Below are 26558 nucleotides of genomic sequence, written 5' to 3' on the forward strand. Positions count from 1 at the left end.
TCGGACGACGGGGTCCAGATGGAAGTGGAACCAAAGCTGATTGTGACAAAGCGGCGAATTAAGAAACAAAGAGCTTAACGATGTGTATATGGCTTGCGAATGGATAAGTAAGAAGGATCGCTGACGCGCCGTGCGAACTATTACATTAGATGAAGGAGCATAGTGCACAATAAAAGGGGGTAAAGCGTTAATATAACATCGCATTTCAGGTCATAATAAATGTAAAGATTCTCTCGACGGAAAAGTAGCGCTTGGAAGAAATCCGCGGTTTCGTTACTGCTCTCGTTTGTGGTTACAATGTGGGTATTTACTGTGGTACCGTCTAGAAATAGCGCTATTCTGGTGACTATTCTGGTGGTATATTGGGTAAATTGATTGCATGCACTGGAGCAGAAAAGTGCATTTTAATCTTACGAAACACTAAAAAACTTATCCCATATCTCCTACCAGGAAGAAGAGATATCCATGACATACCTGTTCTTGCATCACAAAATTACCTCTTATTCCTTGCACTGTGCAATAATCATTCAATCGCGGGATCGAATCCCGGCCACGGCGGCCGCATATCGATGGGGGTGAAATGCAAAAACACACGTGCAATTAGATTTAGGTGCACGTTAAAGAGCCCCAGGTGGTCGAAATTTCCGGAGTCTTCCACTACGACGTACCTCATAATCAGAAAGTGGTTTTGGCACGTAAAACACCACAATTAATAATAATCATTCCATCGACTGCGAAAAAAGATGATGCCGGGTTGTAGCTTTTAAAGGGGCCCTGAACCACTTTTATTGCAATAGCAATTATATGAACACTTCAGGCACATTCATGCAATCGTCGTCGGCGTCGCCGTGAGGTTGAGTTTAAAGTCTGAGGGCGATAAAATCGCCACCGCCCGCCGTATGCTGTTGCGTGCTCAGTCTCGCGCAAGCAAGCGAGAAAAGCGGGGAGGAATGGCACCGGCTTCCGTCGAGCGCGAGGCGCCGGGGGGAGGGTAGGAAGGAGGGGCACGTTCTGCTGCGGGCCGCTGTACCTCGAAAACCGTCTGCGACGGGGGCGTAGTCCGTCTGTGCGCTGTGTTTTCGAGGCTTAGTTCGCGTTGATGCGAGACACAGCGAGAAGGTCTATTGGCTCGCTGCTGCTGCCACGCTTCCTCCCTCCAGCGTTTTGACAGCGAGTTTCCGCGATCATCGAGTGAGATGTGCTCATGTTTGCTTCTGCACGCGTGACATCATGCTTGTTACTTTATTTAGTAAGTGAATGTTTCTAAGTTTACACGGCCGATAAAGCTACTAGCCTTAATTTGTATAGTTGTTTACTAATTCGCTATCACAAGCGATGCTTCGGCTTTCGGGCGAAACTGCGACTTCTCTTTATCGAAGTCGAGAAATGCGCTTGAAGTGAAAATTTACTATTTCAGAAATGCTTTGCCGCAGAAAAGTACTTCGATGCGTTCAGTAGAAGCGGAGTTATTGGTAATCAAACATCCCGTTCGCGGTGCTCCCGCTCCTTCTTCAATGTCTTGCACTGCGAAGGCCACGGCGGAGCGGGGCGTGACCACAAAGTTCCGCCTACTGAAAGTCACCGTGTCGCGCAGCCCAAATTTGATTTTCGATGTTCACGTAGACGACACTACTTCCGATTTTGGCTCCCATTACGCGCCAAATGCGGTTGTGCTCAGCGATGTGCACTGCACTCAGCCAGCGGCCGCGATTATCTATATGTACGTAGCAGACCGCAGCTGCATGCAACTGCAGTGCGCATGCGCAGGCTTTGCTTTGAGCACGACAGCGCTTGAGTGCGTGCACGCGTGTATATGCTCCAGTGTGACTGCGCTACGTGGACCGGCTTTTTCACCAGCTTGACCGATGGATAGTAGTTACAACGAACTTGCGCATTTTGAAGCATTATCCATAGCTGAATAGGAAACGAAGTCTGCCATGACGTCTAACCAGGAGCGGACCGGAGTGAGCGCGTGCCGGCAAGTTGCGCGTGGTTCGAGGCTAGTTGAGTGTTCAAAACTAGTACAAATTACGAGACCCGACGGCTACGACGCCGACGAGCAGGGTCGCTAAAGCTTAATATACGTATGTGGCAGTGGCCGAGTGTGAGCAGACGACAGTTGGCCTCTTCCGGAAGTATGTAGTTATTATCGAAATTCGAAAGCAGATTTTCGCTTACTTCAGCCGGTTTAACAAACTTCGTCAATTAATACACATAGTAACAGTAGGAAAAGTGCACTGATCCAAAAACCCTTGTTGATTCATGTCAGCTATTGACCAACAGCAGCCGCGTATAGAAATCTGCTGTGATCTGCTGTATGGAAATGTGATCTTTTTGGGTGAAGGCAACCGGCCAATAAACCCACGCATGCTGGGTTTCGGGCCCCTCGGTTAACCCCCTTTCTTCTAGCTCATTACATAACGAGGGTCTCGAATACGGCAACATTGATGCCTTCAGGTAGCATGTGCGAGTTTATTGACCGGTTGTCTTCACCCAAAAAGATCACGTTCTCGGCATGCCTGCGGCAGAAAGGATGTTCTACACCCGCCTCCAAGGTCTGGGAGTGGCGGCGCTGGCTAACACTCCCAGGTTCTACTAGGAAACATAAATACCGAAGTAAGTGGATGGGGAAACGGCGCCGAGGTAGCTCAATTGGTAGAGCATCGCACGCGAAATGCGAAGGTTGCGGGATCGTTCCCCACCTGCGGCAAATTTTTTTTTCATCCACTATCATTTCCATTAATGTATCGTTTCTTTACTTCATTTACTACACACGAGTAATTTCCCCTATGTTGTACTTGGTGTCGATGTTTATTGGCTTCTTATGATATGACTAATAAAGATCGTGCCCCTCGGTTAATTCCCTTTCTTCTCGTTTATATAATAATATTATTTATTTTAAATAATCAATTTGAAATAAAGAAAATAAAGGCGACACCACTTTAGCTGAGGTACAACTGTCTAGCAAGAGGCGATTAACGTAAATGGATAAAACTTTTAAGCGCTGAACATTGACTTTTCAGAAAAACAGCAACCAAATTTAGAGGCCTTCAGCATTTGTTGCCGAAGGACATGGTTGTCAATTTACGGCAATAGTGAAAAAATTATGGAACCCTGGAACATCTGAAACCTGTACATTACAATGAGCGTTAAGAACTAACCGAACGAAAGTTCACTGTTTTTCCATGACATGAAATTTATTCAGCTCGTCAATATGGATCAGATAATTTCCGGCATTCTCTTCTTATAGTACTCATGGGTATAACTTGACCATTACGCCATAGTTACGGTCCTTCCAGGCTCAAAATTTATTTATTTATTTATTTATTTATTTGTCCTGTACGACCAAATCGAAACGTTATTTCTTGTTCCAATTTTAAGATTAAAAAGAAGACAAATTTTTCATTCGTCCTATACGTGCGCTCCGTTGATGTGCAGCGTCCTCTGGAATGCCGCACGTTGGCGCGCCAAAATTTCTCTCTGACAGAGGAGGAATGCATGGGCCACTTGCTGTCTGTTAGCGATGAGCAGCTTTGAGTTGAGAGAACAAACACGTGAGCAGGTGGTTACATTACTAATTGATGCCGGGAGTATGGGTAACAATAGAGGCAACAGATAGAAGAAATTTATTGTAACTCCACGTTGGTAGCAATAAAAAACACAACGAAATAGACTCTGTGAGAGCGCTACCGGCGCTCTCTAATATCTTTCCCTTGGAGATAACTGTAGTTGTTTAACATGCATATAAAGAGCGCCTTTCAAATCATCTTGGTTCTAGGACTCGGCTGTGGCCCTCAAGAAAGACACAACATCCATGATCTAATGTCCTTCCTGAAGAGTCAGGCTAGCTCTCACCGCTGCGATTTCCGAACACGCGCGCGAGAGCTATCGTCAGTCGTTCTCCCAGCAGCCCGTTAGAGGCATAACTACGAGATGACAACGCAGTGTAACGTTGCCGAGGATTACGAGAAGACAAAAAGGAAGCAAATTGCAATTGATGAGGGGAACGCAAGTGAGGGATTAAGGGGTCAACAACATTTGTCATTTGGTCACTGCACTCAGGTATTTCGGAGAAGCTGGTTGGAGTCTTTAATAAAGCACTAGTACTCAGTCTTGAAGTGTGTAGGGGTTCTCACTCGTGCTCTTGGGACAAAGGAACGACAACACCGTTGTGCAAGCAATCACAAGGGCATTTATTGCACCTTTCATAGATCAATTTCTGCTAGCCGAGTTGATATCCACAAAACATGCCGATGGGCGCGCGACAAATCGCGGAAGTCCGACTCACCGCGACCGGATAGCGAGCGAATATGTTCGCCCCATGCTGGACACTAATGCCTCGTCGTTCGCGTTTACGGTCACGCGAACGGTGGCGCGTTCGAACGATCGTGTTCGTCCATCCGGGGTAAGCCTCGCAAGACGGTCTCACAGAAGCATGGATCGGCGCACGCGCAGAACGCCCGCGCCGCTTTCCGATTCCGAGCCAAAGAGGAAGAGCCTTCTCCTTTTCGCGCCCAAGTAACCCTGTCGTTAGGTGGCGTTAGCAGAGAAACACACACGCCATATCTCGTACTGCCCTGCAAGTATCGCGACTGCAGCCGTAAAGCCACGCCGCGAAGCCACATTACAGGAGACGGGCGCTATATGGTAGGGAAAACAACATACCAGGGAACGCGTGAGCGTCGCGCATCCCCACAAGTGGTGTTCAAACAATGATGGGGAGGGTTGAAATACCCTCATAAAAGTTGCGCGGCAACTTCTGCCATATATGCATTCAGTACAAATTGCTAAGCATATGCTCGACATTTTGCATTGATTGCCGAAGAAATTGCAGAAGTAGACGAATAAAGCTTGAGCCAAGAAAAGTGCACTAGATAGTCTCACCACTAAGCCACGCAAGTAAACACAAAACCGAGTTAAAGAAGGACTTTTATGCTGCCCATCTGCAAACAACATTACAAGAAGTCACAAAAGCATTCCAAGAGTCAAAGGCAATCCTAAATGTGATCAAAAGTTCTCTAAAAAACTGTATGATGAAGCCGACTCCCCCAACAGATGGTGGTGGTGGTGATGGTGTTGCAGCAGGCGGGGTTGGCCTGGTATGCTCGGCCGCCAATTGTTCGGCCTGAACATCTCATACCTTGTTAGCAAGGGTGGGTCCCCAAAGGTTAATCACTTCAGTGTAACGAAGGCGATAAACAGTAGTAGTATACTCCGTTCCTGATTATAACTATGGGCCCTTGAGTGAACACTACGTCTTCAAAGCTCGCGTGTGGGTAACCTTTCGTTGATGGGTAGCCATCAAGCTGCGGGCATAGCCAGATGAAGTGTTCCAGATCCGCGATCTTGCCACATAAAGCGCAGAGGGGGGAAGAGGATTGCCCAGCCTTATATAACCAAGCTGGGGTGCAGTCGGAGCTACAGTTCTAAGGCGAATGAGTAGGGTAGCTTCCTCGAGAGTAAGTTCTTGAACCCCACAGATTTGATATGCAGTTTTGTGGAGTGCCCGAAAATTGTTGCAGATCGCCTCCTTAGTCTCCTGCGAATTCTACGGAGCTCTCAATTTCGTGGCACGAAAGGGCGCTAACTTTCTCATTGCACTCAATTCTGAGGTGTGACACGATCCACTGAAATTTCACCTTATATTTCCGACTCCTGGGTTCATTAAGCAGCGCCAGAGGGTACAACGATATTATGTGCAGAATAGATACTTAGTTTTTGCAATACGGCGGAGATTGCAGTACTTTCTAAAACGCTAAATGAAAGCAATGTCATCAGCGCCTTAAAAAATTTAGAGCAGCGAGCGTGTGGTCATATCACTACAGTGGCCGCAAAGCTAAGCTGCAATTGTGTGGTCATCGGGTCGAAGCTCTGGAGGATGAAGAAAAACTCTACTCCATGCCCTCCGTCCGCTGGAGACGTCTCACAACATGGCCCGGTAGCCGCTCTGGCCGCCAGAACTTTTGAAGGGGACTGTGCGGCAACGACAAGATTTTGTATACTGGGATGACGCAAATTTTAATGGGCTGTTGTGTGTGCACGAATAGCGTTTTATCATTTTTCTTCCGTCTTTGCTTTCCGTTTACCCCTCGCCCAGTGTGTTGTAGCATACCAGATGCAACCTGGTTAAGTTCCCTCCCTTTCTTTCTCTGTACCTCCTGCTCTCTCTCTCTCTCTCTCTCTGAATGGGTAATGCCCTCCCTATTTGTGTACTCTAAAACATTGGCCATTTGGGCCCATGTCATTGAGCCCGTGGTGTGTTGGACCAATAGTGTGGAGGCGTCGGCTAGTAAACTATGGCATATTCAACTTTCTTAATGTGATGGTGTGGGCAAGAACGCTAAGGTGCCGCGGTGCGTCATCTCTCAACAGTGTAATCAAGGTGCTTTCATTTTTTCGTGTGCTGCATGGGCAGCTTTGACGAAACTTTCATTGCCGATGATGTCGCCGTGCCTCGGTAGCACCTAGAATATGTTGTGGCTTCCGTCAACCGCTTGATGCTAACATATCCTAACCTCCAACACCAGTTATTCGTACATAAAATTAAAGCTTTTACACGGTCCTACACGATAGGAGACAGCCTTGCGGTGTCGCCTACGTATATTCCTTTATTTTACGAATGCTTACTCATTCCTAATTGTAATGGCAGATAGGGCCAGTTGTAGCACATGCGGCACAGAAGATACTTTAAGGTACCTATTGTGTCGCGGTCCATCATCTGACGATCAGCGGCTTCCCCTTCGGACTGCTTTAGAAAATTTAGATGACAGGCCTTTTAGAGAAGGAAAGATCCTGAGACGGAGGTATCGTGCATCCATGATGTGCAACTCCACAGAAGTGCTGCTGCGTTCATTGAAATGCAGCAGCCTATATGGCCGCTTCTGACGAACTTAATGATGAACGCTTCATTGAGTTGTTTGTGCATACTGTTAATTTCGCTTCTTCTGATTTTTCAGTCCCCTTTCCCCAGTGCTGGGTAGCCAACTGGGCTCAGACTGGCCACCTTCCTTGCCTTTCTCGTATCACTCCTTTCTCTCTCTCTCTTACACACACACACACACACACACAAACACACACACACACACACACACACACGCACACGCACGCACGCACGCACACTTTTTGCCTGTAGCAGTCTAGTGTTAGAAGCTTCTTGAAGTAAACAGGAGAGAGTGTAGGAGTTAGTGTTACCTTATTTGTGGAGCTACTTCTGGCTCTCCGTCTGCCCGTCCCTCTGTGTATATGTCTATTTGTGCCTGCGTACGTGCGTGCGTGGTGTTTCACTCTACCAGCATGCTGTGCTACTAACACTCAGTTTCCAGAATGGCAGGCCCTCCATGACTGCTGTGAAGTTACCTCACAGCCACACTAGTGTCATGTTAACGATGCCGTCGTAGGCATTACCGCTCAACGGATAGGCGACCAAGGGACTACGGTTTTTGAAAGAGACGGGATTGGACAAGCGGCTGTGAGAGTGATGTCGCGTACCATGCCAGATTGATGGACTCCAACGGACGATGTGTGCTGTGCTATGTGCTCTCTCTCCCTCTCTCCCTTCCCCATCTTTAATCTCCCCCATCCCTCTCCCATGTGTAGGGTAGCAAACCGGTTAAGCTAAACTGGTTAACCTCCCTACCTTTCCTTCTCCACTTCTTCCTTCCTTCCTTCCTCATTTCACAACCAGACCAAATTCACGTGATCACTTAAAATAGTAAGACACGTCAAACATTTTTACGCAGGTTTTATTTCTCTCTCTCTCTCTTTCACTTGCTTCACTTCCCTTGCTGCCACACGAGATATACGCTGTTACCAATTTGTAAGAGTTTTGGTCTTCGGTTTGTTGCGTCTACTCTTGACACGCATTTTCTTCTTCCCTGAACTTCCTTCTTAAGCATCACCATTCGAGTCTGTAAGAAGAATGAGGTGGGAAAATATCTTAGAATGAAGATGAACTGAGTGAGCTGGTACGTATTCTTGTTGAGATTCCAGCACGAGAAATAGACAAGTACGGAAAAGAGGACACGCGAAATGAGGGCTCGGGTCGAGTGGCGTCCTTTCCCTTATTGTCTACATTTCGCGCTGCAATTTCAATTAGAAAAAAATATCGCTATAAAAAAGACTGTTTAAGTCTTACTACGTAAAGTAACAGGGTTCCCCGGAAACAAGAAAGAAATACGCATTTTTTTTACTCAACGGTTTTTGAAGCAGGCGCAGTGTTAACTCTCACTTGCCATCCTACACGGCAACGCCTTTTGTGCTCCACAGTAAAGCAAGTATTGACTGAGTACAACTGCAGAAAAGGGCTGAAACTAGTACACAGTGTTCTGTATTCCTCAATTAAATGTTTGGTACTCTAGAACTTCCATGACATACCTACTCTCCATGACACATATCACAGCTGCGAGGTTATTGTTACGTAGTAGTGACGGTGAAGAAAGCAGCAAAACTGTGAATGACGAAAGTAGCGTTTTATTGGGCGAACTTAATCTCTTTGCAAGCGTACACGATAATATATTATGAGTACGGTATTACTTTGTATACACATAAAAATACGAGCCCTGTGTATTTCTCCTTGTAAAGCATTATTACATTACAAGTTGAAAGTTCAACGATGGTTCGCACCCTTAAAGTGAGGTTTCTTACTCACGTATCATTACTGAGGCAAAGCACGCTTTACGTGAACGCAAACTTTGAATGTCGGGTAGCACGGCCTTTTCCTTATTTGTGCTACTTTTATTAGCGTTACGAGCACTGAGACAGTAATTTTATCCAATATTTAGTTACTGAAAATAATCACAGGGCTAATACAGTGATGTAGTTTGGCAGAGCTTGCGAACTCGATGCCTTGAAACCGCTGGCTTGTAGCGCACTCTCACAGAACGAGGCATATATACAGCGAAAATATATTAATTAACCTGCATAAATGAGCACCGTGCTCGGCTGTAAACAGCACTGGTATCTCGTGACCACGCGAAAGCAGACTTTGGTTTCACCGGCTTTCGCGGCACTGAACATGTAGAGCAGGTGTGAAGACGTTTAGAACAAGAATAATATATGGATAGGCACATAACGGTCCCTAATCATCATCCGTGAATTTAACACAATGCAAAGTAGATTTATCGTGCACTGCCCTTCAAATACCTATGACATAAAACAACCTCGAATTAAGCGTACTTTCAGTGCTCTTAAAAATCCCAAGCGGGTTCTTTTGTTGTCCCCCTCATTGATCGAATATACAATCGCTTATACGTTCTACGCTCGATGTCGGCAGAGCGACGCGCAGACACACACACACACGCACGCACGCGCGCACACACACATAAAAACGCGCTGACGCGCAAATTCACGCACAAACACACTCAAGCTCGCATGCACATACACGCACAGATGCATACACACAAACACATGCACATGAGCGCACGTAAGCATGCATGCGAACACACCCGCACGCACTCACTTACTCGTTCAAAAACACACGCACAGTCACACAAACACACTACCACAAAGACATCCAAACACTACGACTACACACAACTACACAGACGCAGCTACAACTACACATCCACAGAAGGGGCACGCCTCCTATCTCCTGTCCGAAGGCCGTAAGCTCAATTACTTCTTCTCAGTGTCGGCGTACGCTTTGTGGTTCCAGCCGCCAACCCGCAAAACTGCACATGGTTCGCTTCCAAGTCGGCTACTTCGGCAGGTGTGGCCCTCTCTAGAGGGAGCGGCCAAGGTGAACGCCTCTCCTTTTCGTCTCGTCGTTAATATTCCTAACGGGGTCTCGCGGCCGCTCTTGCGGAGGCGCGGCTGCTGAAAAAAAATTCCGCTTCGCCGCCACTGCCACGCTGCGGAAACTGAATAGTTCAGCGTGGTTGCAAGCCCCGCGACACCCGTCGTGGTCGCGGAATGAAGACAAGTGCGCGAGACGGTGACGCCAGTCGCGGCGGAGGACACGAGCCCGCCACCGACGCGGTTTCAGGGGGGGCGCGCGTGCGCTCGGGCCTGCGATACATCATACACGAGAACGGGCACCCGCGGAGAGGCTTCCCGCGGCTCGATGCCGGTGCAGATCCCGATGCCGCCATTAGACGGCGAAATGTGAAACCGCTACGGCGCCGAGAGGCTGACCAAGGGGGGGGGCGAGCAGTTGGAGAGCGGCGCAAAATAACCGCGCGGCTGAGGTTCCGTAGAATGCATGAGGTTCTCAGAGGAAGAAGAAGAAGTGATCAGGTCGCCGCAGGGGGGCGACGCCGCCTGCCAGCTATTATCCAAGCGAGGTTAAACGAGCAACCTGGAACTGGCCTACGTCGCACAGGCTCGAAACCAGCATGTCCCGCTTTGTTTTCTAGGTTCATTCTCCATTCGCAACTGTTCATTGTTAATCGCACGGAGTGTTTTTGAACATCACGGTTCAAAACTTCGTAAGAGGTCGAGGGCCCTTTATTTATTTCTGCCTATACGTCTAGGAAAAGAAGTACATTAAACTCTAAAGCAGCTTAGAGAAAGTATTGCAACCCTGAATGTTCACCAAAGATCAGAAATGTTGCTTGCCTCTCGCAGTATCTGTCCTCGTGTCTTCGTGTGGCTGTGGCTAAGAAAAAGAAAGGCGTGGGAACTGAACTGAAGCTGAGGAAGACAAGGTCGACGTACATGGTATATGTATTTAAATGCACTGAAATTGGGGCATTCGAGATGATGCAATGTTGCGTAATTGCGCGATATTATTGTCTTATTTGCATTAGTTGCTTCGTTGTATTGTTAGATCTTACTTTTTTTTACCCTCTATTTATTTAAGTCATGCCAAATTTTTTCCATAGTTTTCTTTTATACGCGCAAGTACGTCGAAGTGGTCTTTCGCGTCGAGTTTGCTTGACAAGCCTTTCTTGTTGCCAACCGATCCCGTAGATAGTGCAGTCTATGGTGCAATGTGGTTAATTTTCCGCTACATTAGGCTCTAATTACGCCCACACCGTTATTTTTACCTGTTCTGGCCTAATTCCGGCTTCTTGTCTCGTTCATACCGACATTTTGATACCTTTTGTGACTCAATATATGAGCTCTGCAGGCGCAAAAGGGCCCTTGTTTGACCAAGAGGCCAGATTCAACATAAGCCAAACCTGCGTGAAGTCTCTAAAGAAGAGATTATCTTCAAAAAATTAAGCTCCTCGGATCTCCTTATTCTTCTTGCTCATACTGTCTATGTGCAGTATATTGAGAGGCCAACAGACACAGGCTTGTACAGCAACAAAAGCACTGCGACTGACTTGAGGCGCTCTCATTACTTGGCTCATAGTTCCTGCTGACAAGCTCTCGAATGCAAGAAGAAAAAGAAAAGCTTGATTTCAAAAGTTATGCGTCCAAACAAGAATATACATTGAGCCGCTGCTACTAATAAATATGTCGCTGAACTAATGTTGCGCTGTTTTAACACCGGAGTACATTTTCTTGCCTTATTTTACAGTAACCAGGCCCATTGTTACCTAAATATTAAGCGAACACGGAGTGATTCTAATCGAGGGATTAATACATACTTCAGACTTCCCTACCATGCAGCTTTCATCACTGAAAAAGCGGCGTTTATTTTGCCTTAAGCATAAGACAATATATTTCTACATTTGCATGCGCGGCCAGGGGCGCTATAACCTGAAGATATGTCAATCTGTTTCTATTTGATTTCGTTCGTTAGCCCTCCGTGATTGGTCATACATTTTGGGAGCCACGCCCAGTTTCTTATTCTACTCCTTTGTCACCGCTAGCTTTACGCGATTGGTGAAAATGTTCCCACACCTAGCTAGCCTGTTTGTCACGCGTCGTCACAAAATTGTAGGAAATCACCACGTAAAAGGGACGTGTACGCACTAAAGATGGGTTAATATACCCTACAAAACTCAGCTTATTTTTGGAATAGCCAGAGTCTATGGAGGCGGGTCCGTCCCGAAATGAATAGATGATGGCTGTCCACTGATCGCTCCGGTGCTGTGTACTCGGAGCTGCAGGCGAAATTGATTTCTTTGCGTGTAATAAATATTTTGCGCGGCAGTATAACGTTGCCGAGCCTTTTTGGTACGCATACGAGGTACGCTTTTTGGTACGCCCTGCCGAGTCTTCTTCACTAAGCATCTGCTCTGGTAGAGTTTTTAACGCCCCTTTAAACACCGCTTCAATCGTCGACGAGCCACATCAAGCTAATCAAGGGGAAACGGACCAATCAGCGACGCCTACACCGCTCTCCTCAGCCGGTTATTAGCCCCGAGAACGAACTACAGGGGCGCTGCGAGCGCCGCTCGCGTGACGTCAGGGCAAGGACTCGCGCCTGTCGTCTGCTACAGTTCAGGCAGTGACCGGGCGCTTTCTGCGGTGTTTTCGTTTGCTCGCCCTCGTTCTCTCTGCTTGTATACTTATGGCGATCGCTTCAAATATATTTTTACGACGTCTTCATTTGCGAAAATTTCTTCAAAGAGCCTATCTTACCCGACAATGCCGCTCTCGAAGGCAACGCTACAGTGCCAGTCGAAGGAGCGCAGACCAGCTCATTGCGGGTTGTTCAATCGACAACCGCAAAAATATAGAAAATAAGAATCAGTTATGATACCATACCTGCCGCGGTGCAACAAGTATGTCACAGACACTGGCTCTATATGACTTCTACAACAGTTACAATCCACTAAAACTGGTTTGCTCACGACGAGTAGTTCATGGTGTAATATCGAATTTTTGCGTTTCTTCACAGATACGCTCGGCAGTAACACGAGGACTTAACTAATACTGCAGTTAGGTTCTACAAGCACAACTTTCTTCTTTGACTGCTTCTTAAGATTAGGCGGTTCTTCGCGTGTTTATTTTTAGCGGCGGTAATTTGAAGTAAAGCGAATGAAGACTTACGTCTACTTACAGAATACAAAATGGAATGTACCAATTCCCTTTTCTGTGCTACACGTTCAACTCACTTGAGAATTTACTGGTGCCTGTTGCTTGGGGAATATACATGACGAATTTGTACATTTTTTGTAATATATGACACAGGCTACTCGGCCTAAATTTTTTAGTGAAATATGCCTGTTGGACCGCGTGCTGCAGCCAGAAAGAAGTCGAAGCGTCAATGATTAGTAGTATGGGACATATTGAAGATAAAATTCCCCTGTAGAGGGTCAAAAATCAAGTGAATATATATGTAAATCTTGTGCTGTTTTCTTTATGAATGTTTGCGATTGGTTTGGAGCAAACTTAATTTTGCCTGCAGTTGGGCGAGGTTCTCTTTTATGTACCGACGAAGCGAGTAGTTTTCCGTTTGCACAATTAAACGACGCTGGATCGAGACATGGTGAGACAGAAAGTGCTTGAATTTTCCTTTTCTAGGCAATCTAAGCTGCGCTGTAGTAGCTCGAGAATATTTTAGCCACTCCAATTGGAACTGGAAAAAATGCTTTATGGCTTCAATTCGAAATTGTAGTGAAGTGATGGGCTTCACGAACAAAGCGTGCCTCGCCATACCGACAGTCGGTTGCTACCGTTGCGTGCTACCGTTGCGTGATGGCTGTTGCCATGTTGTCGATAAAGGCCACTGAGGGCCACTATGGAACATTTAATCGCTTGCAATTGATTGGCTCTAGATCTTAACAACGAAACTTTTCTCTCAGGTGATTGCTACTATGGTATTTGTGAATTAACTATGTAAATACTCTACATGACGCGCCGCCGTGTTAGCAGCCATGAGTGACTCGTATTTTTGGAGGCCTGTTTCAGAGAGGGGTGAAACTAGCAGCAAACGTTTTCATAAAAATAGGGCGTCTAACTCTTTCTTTTATGCATTAATAAATGACCATACTTGGCCAGAACAACTCACCAGAGTAATAAGAATCATGATGTCAGCTTCGCTGAGATATGTCTTTCTAACCCGGATAACATGCTGACGCCAATTACCACGATTTTTCTTTCATGTAAAATGCAATGTCTCTCATAGCTAAATTCTAAGGGAATGCTAAGTGTTTAGCCAAGCATCGTACACGACTTCGCGTATTGAATTTGCAAACATTCTTCTTACGCAAAATTTATGGACAGACACGGCGCGTATATGCATTGTAAAACCAGTAGCCCCGTTCAACGCTACATAGCTTGCGATATCCAAGCTCCAAATTTTATTGACTCACGTACTTTAGGAGAAGGAACTGTGGTTCCGGCATGGCAGCAGAAAGAGGCCGACATACCCTTCAATAAGTGCGGCTAAAGCCACCCATACCCCAAGCATACACGAAAGGAACGAGCGCGCGCGGCCGCCGAGCGAGACGGAGCGAGCTGCGTCCTAGCCGTGACGTCACACGCGAGAGGGCGCCACTCCTAATTCTCGCCGCTAATTGACTTACACTGCGCTAGGTCGGCCATACCGAAACCCACTCCTATTCTGCGCGCTCCTCGCCTCTCGTCAGCCAATTAGATAAGGAAAAGCTGTGGTGGTAGGCAATATATTTCGCTTTGAAACGAAACCAAAGTCAACTTCTTTAAGCGTGGAGAGCGTTTGACTGGGCTGTTGAAACAACCTTGCGGGGCACCGTCTGTGCTTTCGCCGACGTACGTGCATTTGATGATGAATATAGTGTTTTGTGGCGCAAGGGCCAAATATGACCAAAGAGCGCCAGTACGTGAATTTGACGTCAGTAAATTGGAATAGAGTCGGAATGGAATACCTTTACGTTATAGCGCCCCACAAGTAACGTTGGCGATCCTAATAGCCATTGTAGAACTTGTCCGCTGTTCCATTTTAGGAAATTACATAGCGTCTGCATCACCGGTAGTTCATCAGGCGAAGTCGTGATGGTTATGTGGCACTAAGCATTCTGTACCCAAAATTGGATACGAATTACTACAGACATGCAAGCACGAATCCCACGGGGCAACACTCCTCTCACTCCATCGTTCGTCCCATCTTTTTTTCTTCTTGCATAAGTAAAGCGTTCTAAACAATCTTTGTGTCGCGCGCGAGTTGCTTCACAACTGATCCGGTGATGCATATTTAATTGCCCCAGAAGCAACATGCGATTCCCGGTGGGTAGGGCGCATCTCGGGACACGTGGAGTCGAGCCAGGTGAAATCAGGCAGCTGCTGGTGCCATTACAGGTTGCACGTGTCCCCGGCGTCATCGACTAATGCATCCCTCGCTGTCGCTGTGGCGTCGCCCAAGCGTCATTCTGCCCACACCACAGTGCACTTGCATATTTTACGTCACCCCCGCTGCCAAAGGCATCCCAGTTCGCACGGTGCGTGCTCAGAGGCACGCTGTGTTACACACTTGCTCGCGGGCCTCCGCCTCGTTTTCCGTCCGCGCTCCGAGAGTCTTGGGCAAAGGAGGCGCCTGCTACCGCTGTCTGCTTTTCCATTAGGGGTTAGTTTGTGCGCCCGTGCGCGGCGTATCCCTCGACTGCGATTCCCCCTGCACACTAGAAAGTTTTCGCGAGGTAGTCTTTTTCGCCGTTCTCCGCAGTGTCGAGGAAGGGGGAGCGCCTTGCTGCTTACTATCCAAACTTTCGCCGCTGTTTTCTCGAGAGTAGCGACAGGCACAGAAATAAAAGGAGTGGCAAAAGAAACTGCCGCAGCCTCTCTCCGTTGTTCTGCCTGTGCTCAGCGGAGTTGAGGTGGAAGTTCTAAAACGGCCTGCACGCTACCAGCGGTGCTAAAGAATAGCTTGTTCTGCCCGACACAGTCATTAGAGGGCGCCGCACTATTAACCTACATACAGTGAGTTCGGTTAGCGGTGGTGGCGCACACAGGGGTGCGGCCAAAATAGGCATGTAGTTTTGAGAGGATTGAATATATTAAATGGGAAGTGCGACATTGATTACTCAGTGGAGCGCATGCCAGCCTAAGTTTTAAATATTCGAGTTTAAATGAAGGAAGCTAGCAAGCAGCCAGAGCCATGAGTAGTCGTGATGAGTAGGCAGAAGCATTGCAGTATTTTGCAATGTTTACTGTCTGCTAAAGCAGCAATGCAGTGTACCTGCAGCATGTGCAAACGAAGCTGCCTCTTTTCTGCCCATTCGCAGTATCGTCTGCATGTCGCCGCATGTACACGAAAGCTTAAGCCGCATGCACACTAAATACAGGGCACATATTGCCTAATGTAGAAGCATGGGCGCAAAAATAACGAAGGGACGAGATAGGTGGACACAAGACATGCCCATTTCTCACGCAAAACGTGTTTGTAAGCTTGCTTCTACAAATGCAATTGGTATGTATGCATAAGGATAAGCGAAAACACAATTTGCTGTATGCGCGAAGTCTTGTTTTGGTTAGAGTATGTCGTGTGCAGAAGTATTCCCAGCTGGATTTCCTGTTTCTCGTAAGGACACAAGTATAGGCGTGGTTGTCGCAACTGTCTTTCGGACTCAAAATAGCTCCTCTAGCCACGAAATCTGATATAAAGAGCAGTTAAATCAGCGTAACAACGCCTTCAATGTTCACAAGGAAGTAATATGGTGCTTGGGAAACTTTATCACGCCTCAGAAAGCAGCGACGAGCCGATCAGTAATATACTTACGAAAGTGCTGTTGCGGATACCACAACGTGTGCTTTTAACAGGGGCTTGCTGTCTACAAGCATGAAACTGGGACAATGAACGTGGTGCAAGTGGATTCGAAATTACAGCTTGCTATAGATTTCAGCAAATATTGAGCGAATATTTTGAGTTATTGAGCGATTTCCATAAATATTGAGCAAAAATTGCAAGCGAATGAACAATATTGATGGCCACTTATGATCTTACTTTACGAGAGGGAGAGAGAGAGAGAGAGAAAGAAAGAAACGTTTATTATTCGAAACAGTGTCCCGAGGGAGGCCCGGTATCACCCTGAGGTAGGAAGGCTCCTTAGTCCAGGAATCCTCTGGCTTCGACTGCCCTCTTGGGTCTAGTGACGAGTTGTCGTTGGTCTTCCAGGTCCCCGAGGACGAACTTGGCATCCCACGTTTCGAATAGGTGGTCTTCATTTGCTTGTTGTCCTCATTTCGCATCTATTTCCGGTTGCATTTCGCTGCCTTCCTGCCACGTGCATTCCAGGAGCAAGTGTGCCAATGTGTCGGGTACGTTGCAGAGTGGGCAGAGGCAGCCGTGGAGCGTCGGGTAGAGTCTTGCATATCGTTCCGTGAGTTGTTGCGGTTGGCGTGTTACACCCCGGGCAAAAAGGATGCTCAATCATGCCTCATCGAAACGGAGGGTGGATTACTAATTTGTTATGGTTGTCTCGTGGGGCTCCCGGTCTGGCTGGCGCCCCGCAGTGCTTACAGGCCCTTTTGTGTGCGTGCGACTTTAGAAGAACCCTTTCCACGAACTGTCCAACTCTAGATCAGCCGCCCATCCACAACCAGACGCCCTTTCCGCGAACCAACGTCGCCTAGAAGAAAGGATAAGCGCCTACGATCCCGGACCTGCGGGTTGCCACCTGCGGAGGCGGACCCGTCTAGGCTCACCTGAGAATGTGGGAGCAGCCGCAAAGCACCAACGGGGACGTGCAACCTCGCCCAGGAGAGAAGGAGCAGCCGCAAAGCACCGACAGGGGCATGCAACATCGCCTAGGAATAAAGGAGCAGCCGCAAAGCACCGATGGGAACTGAGTGCATGTCACGTGACGTTGACGTGAGCAAGATCCCGCCTACGATTTTAGTGGGCCTATCTAAAGGGCCCCGCAATGCACTTTTTCGTTTCATTCTCTTCTTCTCATCTTTCTCCAACCATTGAATAAACCGTGCAAGTTTCGTACTAGAAATCGTCTCGTCGTTGCCTGGTGGCCATGGCCTACTGGACGCCTGCAGCCCGCCGACAACGCCACGCCACCCAAAAGTAACGCCGGTCGAGCTGCGAGAAACGGCGTCGCAACAACTGTCAGCAGCGGTGGGGTACGCTACCCTGGAGAGCGCAACAGAGTGCACGTGTAACTTTGTAGGCGTCTAAGGAATATGATTTCTTCTCTGCCGAGTTTTGGGTGCGGTGGAGGGTACACTCGACGTTCGAGCCTGTAGTGTTGTAATGTGGCCGAATTGTTGGTGGGTACGGCCTCCTCCTCTTCTGCCGCGGGTCGGAGAGTGCGTGGGGCGAGGGGAGCCCGGCTTACGTGCTCGTGGGCAGTGGCGTGGGTCGCTTCGTTTCCCTCTAAGCCCCCGTGTCCGGGTACCCACGTTACTAAGCTGCATGGGAGCGGAGTGCTTCGTCACTTTAGAAACTTGAGAGCATCGGCCGAGATGCGGCCGCCTGAGAAGTTTCTACAGGCGGCCTGAGAGTCGGGGAATATAACGGCTGCGTCTGTGCATGCTGCAGCCACATACCCAGGGGAGAGGCCCGGAGGGGCCCGGCCTCGACCCCCCCCCCCCCCCCCCGAAATTAAGCGGCATATTCCCTCCCTCCCGCCCACGCCACCACTTCTCACACACATTGCTAAAGCGCCGCCAAATCAATCTTGAGACTTCGCAGCTATTCGGCGGTCAACATTTTGCTGCCTTTTTCATTCCTTTTAGATGGCGGTAGTTATCGGCATCTCCAGGGGTGTGAAGGCCAGTTTTCTCATCGATTCGGAGCTCGCGCAATTAATTCGAGATGCGTAGCATCTATTCAACGGTTACACGCATCGCTGTAGCTTCGTTAGTTCAACCTTCTTTGTTTAGATTGCTCCAGGGACCAGGAAAAGGATTCGGTTCGTGGTCAGCTGGTCCGTGTGCTCGTGGAACGAGTTGCGGACGAAGAAAACTCCAGTTGCGTTTAACTTTTCCTTTTGCTTCATTATTTCCACGAGTGACGGCTCGCCACGACGATGGCAGATCCTCGGAACCATGCGCCCGCAATATGGGTTAGATTAGGTTAAAAATAAAATAATGCGAGACAGCGTCCATCATCAAACCCCGCCGTAATCCTTAAATCCATAAGCAATATGACTGTCACCCGTTACCTCGTCTGGTTTTTCCCCAATTGTACAGCACTGTTCGTGCGAAATTCACAACTGAAAACAAGAGTCGCAAGGAGTTGAGAAATTAAGCGATCTACTAAGGGAGAGAGCCAAGGCAACAGCCAGACAGGAAGGAAAAGTGAAAATTAACAAATTTAACCATTGTTTAGGAAAATATTTATGGATCAACATCTTTTTATTTAAAAAGGAAGTAGGGAAAACGCCGCCGGAAGTGGAGAACGATTCAGTGTTGTTTTGAATGACGCTTCTACAGTTATCGGTCGAGCCGTCTGACGTAGCCACTTCTGTGATGTGCTTATGTGGCTGTTTTTGTGGGGGCTTAAGCGGGTATGGGGCGCAGTAACCGCAGCGTCCTGCGCTCTACGCGATTATACGGAACTGTCGGCCACGCATCGTTACCAACTTTCCAAATAACAATACCAGTCGGTTTTGGCACTTGGTAGAGCAGTAAAAGAGGGATCCCAAAGAACTGTGATTATTCCGCAAGTATGCATTTCTCTATAATTCTTCCAGAGCTAATTAAAAATGCAATGCTATAGTCGGGTACAACTTAGGTCTGCAGTGAAGCCCCGCCGACGCCCTCATAACCGTCAGCCAGCCACTGTTCCTCCGCGAGGCTGCACATAATTCGTACTTCAAACTTTTCCGGTTACCCAAATAAGGCGGTAATCAAAAAAATATTATTATTAGCGCGTAGTTGTATAGGTTTTCCCTCGCCTTTTATAGTGGAATGGCGAAAGTCGAACTCTTTATTGAACTGAAATAAAATACATTGTGGCATCGTGCACTCTAACGCCCTTCCTCGTGGTGGTGTGGTGGTATGATAGCCCCATGCCGTGTGCGAGGCGTTGAAGTCCCCCACTATGACGAGTTGGTGTCCATTCGTGGATTTCCTGATTTTTCGCACAAAATGATCGAAGTCCGGTAGCTGGTCGCGAGGGGGGCTGTACACGCTGGCCACGAATAGGCTTAGCTGCGTCTTTCGTTCCGGTAAAACCTCGATTAAGGTGTGGTCTGTCCCAGTGTTATATACGTCGTGTTTTTGGGCTGTGAGAGTTTTCGTGACCAGCATGGCATTGCGTTGGGTTTATGCATATGTGGTGTATCCTTGCAGTCAGACGTTCTGAGTGTTGGTTTCCTGTAGTGCTATGACGTCGGTTTGATTCAGCTTGACGAATTCTTGCAGGTTGGCGTGTCGAGGGTTGTACGATCGACAGTTACATTGCCATATGCGCATACTTGAATGCTGGTTCTTTGCCTTGTGGTTAGGGGTCGCCATCTTCGATGGATTCGAATTCGCGTCAGCGACCCGAGTGAGCGATCTTACGTTAAGAAATGATCAAATTATCAAAGTTTCGTTGCTCCACTACTTGTTCGGTATCGTAAAATATGTGACTCTATCGCAGTCTGCTGCTCAGGAAGGAAGGAAAGAAGGAAGGAAAACTTTATTTGGTCCTGCAAGTAGTGATAATTAATCACTAAGCGGGCCGCTCCCACGTCAGGACCGGAAGGCCAAGCCTCACGGCCACATCGTGAGCCTGATGGACAGCCCAGGATTGCTCAGTTAATGTGTTTGAAATATTTGTACCCTAGATGTCAGCCAATATTGCTGAATTATAAATATTGCTGCAACCATCACAAAATGTGCCATTAAAAAGATGCCGCTCGAAGCAAACTGTTAGTATAGGCGTACGTAAACAACAGCGTAATCTACGCGAGACAGCCCGAATGTTCGCAGGGATTTTCAGCTGCAATATCTGGCTGATGATTGGAATCTTCAGAAAGATTAAGGAAGTCTGTACAAGTTTTCATGAATTCTGTTTTGGTATTTGATGCCCCGCTATTATCAATTCATCTGAAGTTCATTGGAACATTGGTAATCAATTACAGCCTTTAAAATATAGGTATGCAAGCTTTGCGGCTTTCACAAGTATGTGCACGGGATCTACTCGGTTTTTTCAAAGATTAATCTCGATGCGCCTTGTCTTCTCAAGGGCAATAGCTGAACATCGACGGCATCGTATGAGGCGTGGTAAATCTGAAGGAAGGGGGCAGAAGAACGATCGGGGATGACCTCTTGAAAACTAATACACTATGTAAAAAGAAAATTGGGAGCGATTAATAATGAAGTGACTTTCCCTCACGCAACTTTGTGGCACGGATGAGAAGTCTAGTACATCGGCTTGTCGTGGTCCATTATTTCTACTAAATTCTCTGAAGCGGTGAAGTCCTACGGTGTAACTGAGGTTTCTACAATAGAAAAGCCACAAACATTTGTTCAACAATGAGACATACACATTTCTAAAAGGAAAATAAGCGACGTTTGTAAATTAGTTTTGTAACAATACTGTTTGTATCATGCTTAGGCCAACAAATACAAATAACTGGCAGAAGGAGAAATAAACGAAGCAAGCCAAACATTTCTCCTTGCCCGACTTGAGGCTATTGCAGGTTGAGTGAGATGTCGCAGGTTCCTCGCGCCGCAACGATGGTCGCACTCGCGATGGTCGCATTCCCATTGGCGGAATGCAAAAAACGTTCGTCTATCATTGTTTGGCTGCACGTAAAAGAACCTCAGGTGGTTAGAATTATTCTGGACGTTGTACGCTGGGGCATTTTGGAGACGTTGCACCCCTTTATAAGTGTAGAGGCAGGATAGCGTTGTACAATGACCGACGATCAATTTCCTGCAAAAAAGCTACAGAATGTTATCCTACAGACTGATTAGATTAGCCTTTTCGGCATCTCTTATTACAAGCTTCGGTTGGTCATCCCTGCAAAGCACAGCTAACAAAATTGCAGATGTTACATAATCAAGCAGCTTATCACATACAGTTGCTTATGCAGCGTTTTTCAACATCTGAAATGCAAGCAACAATGTAGCTATAAGTTTAAAGATATCTTATTTGCTACCTTAAACTTAAACGGTAAGTCATGGAACTGTATGCAAAATTACTTGAGTGGTCGCGAACGGGATGTCGCCTTGGGTGGCTAAAAATAATCTTATGAAATTCTAGCTTCGCTAACACCCCAGCGAAGTTCTAGGTTCACTGTTGTTTTTAATAACGTTCACAAGTTTATACGTATGAATGAAACAGTGCATAACATTCGGCCTGTATAGAACCCTTCGCAGAAAACTTCGACATTCACTGAAAATCCATTGAAAGATTTCGGAAGGGAGCAGTACACTGGTATAAAAAGGTGAATATGTGCTTAAATAGGAAGCAATGTAACCATAATAATTCCCGACTGTTCTTCGCATTACTAACTAAATAGCACTCAAATATTTACCTTAAGGGGGTATGGTAGGGTGCATGAACTATCTTAGTTTCAGCTTTATATCTCAACAACTGTTTTATATATTAGTGTGAAATTCTGCACGCTCAATAGCAATAGCATTGGCCTTAATTGGTGTAATTTTTTACTGCAGGCCTTTTTTATTTTTTGTGTAGTTGAGAACCAAACTTTAAGCTATGATGGAAAATAAAATGTACCTTTTCTCAGAAACAAAAAAACAGCATGACCGCGAAATTTCTCACAATAATTCTGTATAATAGTGGGTTTAGCTGGAACCTTTAAAAAATGCTTTGCTAGATTTACGTCACAAGAAAAAAAATATTGCCGTCACATGTCTCGTACTGTGGAGGGTCTTTCTAATAATCTTTTCTTTTTTTTTAGTTATAACTGAGTGATTTTTTCACACATTTAGGTTCAGATTACTTGCAAGGGATGTGAGTATATTCTGGGAAAATTTCAGCGCAAAGGGCTGAGCAGTTTTCCAGAAAAGGTACATCAAGTTCCGAAAATTTTGAAAAAAGTGATATTGAGAAAAACGCATTTTTATGTTTGCACCTTCACTACAGCCGTTCAACATGCACCAGCAGAGTACAGAAATTTTCTGGCATTTTTGGTGTCTTCCCCAAAGCCTTTCTTCATGTTTACGTAAACGTAAACGTGAAGTAAACATAATTACGTAAACACTGTAAAAATGACGGAAAACAACATATAAACAAACCCTCGGGTCTGTCACGTTTAAATACCAGGCGGCGCGCTTTTTGGCGCCATTTTTAAATGGCTTAGAGCGCCCCTACGCGCTCGCCGCGCCACTGTTTTGCTCCCCACAGTGTGTATTATTTTCTATTGATGAAATCAAAAAATCGGTTTTTTGGACGATTTGCCTTACTATACCCCCTTAATGCAGGTCTCTAGGAATTGACTCTATCGTTTCAAGAGACAGATTTATCAGACAACTAAGAGGTGTGCTAGCATGTTATCGTGAGACCTTAAGTATACCAAAGGACAGCGACACTTTATGCTAATCACTAATGTCAGTACTGAGGGCGTTACGTGCGATCTCTCTTGGAAATTATTCCTTAACAAATGAGAAACTGGCTGACCTATTGGTTAACGTGTTGTGAGCATTCATAAAGCCTGCGTTAATGCTGGCATATTGACTATTGACTAATACTGACCTACTTTATCTCGCTTAGTTTTTAGAGAAACTCTTCAATATTTCATCTGGCGCGTATTTGAGCAATATAAAGAAGAAATAAACCAATAATAATATTCTAGGCCAAGTCCTTCTTATCTTGCCAGTTAAAGGGCTAGCATCTGCTGTTGATTCAGTTCTTGCGCGGGGATTATAGAATGTGCCTGCTCTATTGCTTTTTTTTTTACTATACACCGAATCAAAACCGGGATATAACCCCGACGACTAAAAAAGCCAATTAACCATGCGTTTAAGACCGAACACACAAAGCTATGCTCCGCTTATTGTGCGCGAGGAGCACCGCGAGCGAAGCACCTCGTCTGTGGCTTACAAGAGACAAACAAAGCCACCACATATGCCATTTTACTTGCTCTGCTTTTTACCCCTATACAAAGACCCCGTGTCCGATTGCCGGTCAAGCAAGCGATCCACGTCGACCATTGTGCGGCCTCGGGTCAGCCGCGGAAGAAGGTTCTGTAACTTAGAAGCCGTCAAATCTCAAAACCGATCGTGACAGGCTCGAGATAAGACAGCTCCATCGGCGATCGGAACGGCAGCCGGGGCGGACCACCTTCGCTCCGAGATCGTTTCCTTCTGCGCTTCGAATAGACGCAACACCTCGCTCGAGCTGCGAAGGTTAATCTTGTCTTAGACGTCTATAGGAACGCGTGTAAGAGCACGATCGGAACACCCAGACAGCAGTAGTGACTGCACGTTTAGTATAGGCCGCGTGTGTCTGCTTCGCTCTAAGCGTAACGGTTCGATGGAAGCAGACCGCGTGCAGTTACAGAAGCCGGCGGCGTACGTATATATGTCTTCTCACGTATAAAGCATTGGGCAAGAGGGCAAGAGCTTTGCTCTGAGCAGAGGCAGTCATCATACTGTAAATGTCATTCGCACGAGCAGCTCACAGCCAGGCAGCCGCACATCCACGCACTTTCCCTCGCCCCCCTCTCCCCCTCCCCATCTCCGCCTTTTTCGCTACCGCGACTTCGAAAGAACCGTACGAAAGGAGCCACAAAAAAAACATAAAGCGTTCATATAAGGTTAGCCATGTTCCTAGGCCACTCAAATAATACTGCGAGAAATTTTGATAGCACTTTAACGACAACGTCGGCGCGAATAAGCTTTCTTCGAGGGCATTCTGAGGCCGAATTCACCAAGATTTTCGTTCGTACGCCATCTTTCCAGTTGTCCAGCTGGCTTCGTTAATATGTCTATCATAAGGATTGGCTGGAATTCGCTCTTACGAACACTATTTACATACGAACTTCTTGTGGATATGGGTCCGGTAAAGCAAATCTATCGCAGCAACAAAGCGTTGCCCACTGACGTCATTACAGGCTAGCATAAGCAATTCATGTGGTTAAAATGGCACTACTCGCCTTCATCCCAGCAGGACGAGGAGAACGGCAGAGGCGAAGAAGCACACGCAGACATTGAGTTAGAAGATGGTCGGATATTAGAAAAGTAGCGTAATATGAGCTTTTTTTTTGCGTCTTGATGTCGGTGCTCAGTTTTTGCTCGATTCACTGACACTTCAGTTGATTACACTAAAAAATATTAATAATGAAAATTAAAACACTTTTCTTGCGCTTTTTTAATTGTGATAAGATGGAATTCTGATGAGATTCAAATTTAGGCTGGGTTGAAGCGAAACAACATAGCTATAGAACTTAATCTAAATGACACTTCTACGAACTTCCCATTTAGTCGGCTATCGCGACAATTTCTTTTGTTTCTTAAACATACAGAATGGTTAGTTTCTCATGCTTGCTAGCCCACAGTCGGGCCATTTTTCAACTTACTCGGTATTCGGGCAGCGGAATTCTCAGCTTTCAGTTATTTTAATGATAGCTGAAATCTTTCCATTTATCCTCAGGCAACAGAATGGATACATTTTCAATTTGGCAGGTTGAACGTTTATCACTGTAACTGGAACTCAAATATCCTTCATTTGCATAAGCATGTGGGCCACAAGTACTAGCACCTTTAAATCGTACCGTCTAACTTAACCTCCCCAATGCAGCTGATGCGCATATCATGGCATCGTCTTCTTTAATACATTGACTTTATATTATAGCGCATTTGGCGCCACATTTAACCCGTAGGACAGAATTGTCGAACTGCGTTAGGAGGTCCTTAGGTGGCGCAATAGCATAATATGAATACTATTTTCATTTTGAGCCAATTGCTGCCGTATATTCTTTACTTTCGTAACAACGCAATGTCCATAAAAATTTATGCTTAGGGCTTGCGTGTTGTATAGCCGACGGCAGTAACCCACCGACTGCGGTGAGATAAAGAGGATCCGGGTCCCTAAATTCAGGAAGCATTTCATGCATGCTAAATCAGTTTGCAAGAACAAGGACTGGTCACTCATGATAGCGGAGCTAATACTAGCGAACATGGCCGCAAATGATAAACAGCTCTTATGGATGACAACCTTTGGAAGCTTGGTCAGTTTTCCTCGCAAGTATAGGCAACCGTGAGATACGTGGTAGTGAGCAAGTGGCGGTTTCTAACAGACAAAGTCTGATGCCAACAGAAAGTGCGTTATAAATTTGGTGCGTGTGATGCCCGAGTGTAGTTTTTATCGAGTTGCTTATAACCGTACTACTGAACATTATCAGTGTACAGTACTTATTTGAAAATTATTTGAAAACAACCTAAATGGTGCCATTTACTGGTAGCGATTTCAATGGCGTTTTTAAGCATTTGCTCTCATCTACCATTACAAGTCGTTCTTTCTGAGTGGAACTCCAATCAGTAGTCAAAATAGCTTAAACATTGGGCAACTTGCACACATTTTGCAGCCTGACGAACTTTGGCACTTTTTATAAGGGACACCTTAAGAAGCAAAAAATAATACGTACAAGAGCTCAATAAACGGGAAGCAGGGCTGAATAGGCACCGTCCTCCCCTTTGTCTCCTATCTGCGCGGTTCTTGTGGGTTTCGCATCTATCGGTCCACCTCGGCGCACCTCTAATAAAGCAAACTCGACAGCGTATACTCCAGGGACCCGGGAGGAACGGGGCAACCCAAGAGGGGCAGACAAATGCGCACAGTTTGACGGCGCCTTTTTGCCCTGTTACATGTGCAGGTTGCACTACTCATGATCGAA

General features: G+C 46.5%; 1 long non-coding RNA gene across 1 annotated transcript in view; it reads right to left on the bottom strand.

Moving 5' to 3' along the window:
• Positions 1 to 7772: 7772 nt before the first annotated feature.
• The window catches only part of LOC135915185 (uncharacterized), a 137441-nt gene continuing 118655 nt past the window's right edge, over positions 7773 to 26558 (bottom strand). The window contains exon 3 of the long non-coding RNA XR_010568541.1: positions 7773 to 7907. This is a non-coding gene — a long non-coding RNA (uncharacterized lncRNA). The remainder of the gene's footprint in view (positions 7908 to 26558) is intronic.

This window comes from Dermacentor albipictus, chromosome 1 (assembly GCF_038994185.2).
Source record: "Dermacentor albipictus isolate Rhodes 1998 colony chromosome 1, USDA_Dalb.pri_finalv2, whole genome shotgun sequence".
In the NCBI taxonomy this organism is placed as follows: Eukaryota; Metazoa; Arthropoda; class Arachnida; order Ixodida; family Ixodidae; genus Dermacentor; species Dermacentor albipictus.